This window comes from Sarcophilus harrisii, chromosome 2 (assembly GCF_902635505.1).
Source record: "Sarcophilus harrisii chromosome 2, mSarHar1.11, whole genome shotgun sequence".
NCBI lineage: Eukaryota > Metazoa > Chordata > Mammalia > Dasyuromorphia > Dasyuridae > Sarcophilus > Sarcophilus harrisii.
The window spans coordinates 662,747,774-662,751,787 of record NC_045427.1 but is presented as its reverse complement, the minus strand read 5'-3'; positions in this window follow the sequence as shown (position 1 = coordinate 662,751,787).

The following is a 4,014-nucleotide window of genomic DNA, read 5'->3' as shown; positions in this document are numbered from 1 at the left end:
AACCAGATCTCATGTAACAGGACTACAGGACTCAGATTCATATTGGGAAAGTGCAACAGTTTGTCACCCTTGATCCAGGTCCAGGTCACAGAATCCCCAAAGTCAAGGGAATCTGTGTGAAGCAGAGGAAGTCCTGGATAAGGAGACCCTGGGGAAGGAAGCCAGGAAGTTCAGAAGCCTGCAGAAACTGGGCCATATCTTTGGCTAGGGTTACAAAGCAGGGTCTGCCTTCCAGTGTCCAGCCCAGCCAGTAAAGGAGTAACTAAGGAGGGTATCTCAGAATAAAGAGGGAGTCTACAATTGTGACTCTGAGACAGCCAACAGCAGGGCCAAGTCTTTGATTCCTTTACAGAGGACCAAGTCTTTGATTCTCTTCCTGTTTCTGGAGCCATGGGAAAGCATCAGTGTTTCCCAATATGGCAACCCTTTTATAGGTGCAAAGACCAGTTTTTAATTGTTCAATGCCAACATACCAGGAGGTCTCTGGGAGAGATATGGGCTGGGTGCTCAATCCTGAGCTGTTTAAGAGTTTGCCAGTGGCTTCAGCATGAAGAGAAAGAGAGCCCAATCAACAACATCTCTGACAAAGCAAAATTGGGGGAAAAGAGGAATTGGATGACAAGAGTCAGGATGAAAACAAATCCTCACAGTGGAGAGACCTGGCCTTAATATCATAAGATGAAGTTTCTCCTGGGAGGAGAAAGGGAAAGATCATTTTTGAAATGAAAGGTAACTTCTTTCTTTTTAATAAATTTTTTATTTCCAAAACAATTTGTCCATGTTAAGTTTCTTAAAATGAATCTTTAATCTTGGCTTTGATATATTAAATTACCTCCTGAGCTCTGGTTTCGTTTCAGGGGTGGGCTTTTAGACAGGACCAGCTCTATGCCTCTTATCAGCCTGAAGCAGTTACGGAAGACAAGCCTTTATCCACAGCTACAAATTAATTTGGATCCCACTTCTTTGTGAGGGAGAGAATGGAATGTAGGTGCTGTCCTGGCCCCCAAATCCTCTCTCTATATTACCTCATTGAACAAAAAGACCTTTGACTTTTCCCCATGTATCCCCTAATCTGAAACCAATCCAATCACAGTGATTTTTCTACAAATACAATAACCTGGGATTGTCCAAAACTATGCGAAATCTCTTCTGAAAATATATAATTTTTTTTCCCTGTCTTTTCTTACTCTCCTTCTCTACCCAGATCCTCACCTGATTCTGATGTTACTTCCATTAAAGGTTTTAAATGGCAAACAAGAGGTCTTTGAATCTGACCTCAGAGGCAAGAGAGTTATTGGAATGACTGAGGAGGGGAGTGACATTTGTTCTTACATGGAAGGGAATATCAATGTGGCAACTTCCAAGAAAGATTGAGAGAGACTTCATTCAAATACCCTGAGGCAGATGGGATAAGAACTTGGATTGTAATTGTTTGTGATGTGAATGAAAGGATCCTAGAAAAGAAATAGTGGAATTACCTAATTTGGCAGTTGATTCCCATGAGAGCTGAGATAATGCAGAATTAAGAATAAAATGGGGGTTATGAATTTTGGTGACTGGAGGAGTGATGGTACCTCAAGTAAGGGAATATGGAAGAGGGAATGATCTGGGAAAGATAATAGATTTTGTTCTGGATATGATGAGTTTCAGATGCCCATTGGCTATCTAATTCAAAATGTCTGGTAGCTATTTGATGTGTGCAATAGGATATTAGGCTGCATTCTACAAATTTTGGTATATTGCTGTAATTGTTAGAATGAAATGATTTTTTTCTGTGGTTTGCATTTTTCCTAAACAGCTTCTAATTATTTTTATGGTTTTCTTTTAACACTTACTTGTAAAACTACTTTTAAACTTTCATCTTGGTATGGTTTTAGGTTCCAAATTATTTGATTTCCTCCTCTGAACTTTCCCTCCTCAAAGTGACAAGCAATCTGATATAGATTTTATATATGCAATCATGGCCACACTATTCCACATTAATCACACTGTGAAAGAATCAGAACCAAGTTTTTCTTCATTTAAAAGTGCCTGATGAGAAAATGAACTTTTAAACGCACAAGCTGTTTCACCTGAGATTATTGTTGTTAGCCCTTAGCTCTTGAAGTGGACTGAGGCCATCAGAGAGTGATAATCTTAGCCTGCAAGTTAAATGGATGTAAGTAAAGCAGGATTCTCCAGTCATCAGCCTCACCCTTTGTTCTGGAGTCAAGACAATTGATGATTGACCCCATTTCTCGCCTAAAGGATAAGCCATCAACAACTGACAAACTGTAGGGTCCCAGAGTAGTGGTTTTCCTATTGTCACCACAAGCAGTTTTCAAAATGAAAGTATTTTATAAGCTAATTGACCTCTGACGACTGGCTGCTTCCATTTGCCCAGGGAGTCAGGGGTTGCTGATAAAGCATTTTCTGAAGTTCCTTTGATGGGATAATTTACATTGTTCATACTTCTCATGAGAGAGTTGTACAAGTGCCCTTGAGATGTCAGGAGAAGAAAGGAAGGACTCCATGTGGGATGGATTCTCTTTGTTGACTTTATGTGAGACACAGGCAAGAGTCACATGGGATGGACAGGCAGACAAGCTTCTTTTTAAAAAGCTTTTTACTCAAAGTGCATATGCATGAGTAATTTTTCCAACACTGACTCTTGTATAACCTTTTGTTCCAAAATTTCCCCTCCTTTTCCCCACCCTCTCCCCCATCTGGCATGTAGTCCAATACATGTTAAATACTGACATGCTTCTACATTGCTGGAAGGAATTTCAAATTCCTTTTTCAAAGTCACAGTATATGAAGATTTTCTAGCTTTTGCTCACTTCCATCTATCACGTTTCATTTACAAATCCCCTTGCTTCACCAGATTCTTCCTAGCCACTGCTTCTTATGGCACAATATTCCAATATGTTCATGAACCAAAATGGGTTCAGAGTTTCTTCAGCTAAAGAGCTCCTATTTTTTACTTTGCATCTATACGATTTTTTGCTACCCCCACAAAATACACAAAGCAAATTGTTGCAATTAATATTTTAGTGTATCCAGAACCTTGCTCCCCTCATGTCCTTACAGTAGACCCCTTGCCTTGGGTTCTCTGTGTCACAAAGCATGGGCATTTGATCACCTTTTCATAAATCCTAATAACAAATGGCTTTGGAGAAAAGTTGGACCCATCCATAGCCACATACACATCGCACTGCTGTGCCTCTTATTCTATAGCCCCCAAGACTATGTCCAACCTTGGGGTCATCTCCCTCAGTTTGATGGATGAAAGCTGAAAACCTCAGTGGAAAACTTTCTGTGAAGTATCTTAAGGAAACGTTTTCTTCCTGAACAAATATGACAAGAGACCTATTGCACTAACTGCACAAGACTTGTATATTTAGGGATGTGTGAGTTTACTGACTCAACAGGATGTAGTTTTAGAATTTCTCATGTCTTTCTATCTCTCCAAACTGCCAATCATAGCCAGAAAGTTTGGTGAAGGCTCTGAGGTATTGGGTCTAGTCGGAAGCTGAGGATCCAGCAAGAAATGGCAATGAGTGGGATTCATATTCAAGCTCCACTTTGGTTTCTCAAAGCAGTCAGAGTTGGAAGAGATCCTAACCCTAATCTAAAAGCTCAAAGACCTGTGGAGTTAATGTAAGTTCACAAGGCCACAGAGGTTCAGAATCCAGAATTCAACCCTTGTCCTGAGTCCTGATCCTACTGTACTGCCTTTCAAGTAGGGCACCAGGGGAAAGAAGGATCCAGTATGCTTCTGAAGCTGTCTCCTATCCCTAGTCATCTTTTACTTCCTTCCTCATACTCCCCATAAGGTTAAAGGTAGAAGGATAATTATGGAAGGCAGTAGCACAACCATCTTCTCCCAGTGATCTCTATCAAATCCAATTTCCCCTTATTTTAATGCCTTGACATTTCCTCACAGATCTGGTGAGAACCAATCAAATTTTTATGAAACTTTTTCTATATTAATTTCATTGATGAGATTTCTTTCCATTGTGGATTCTTTGATGT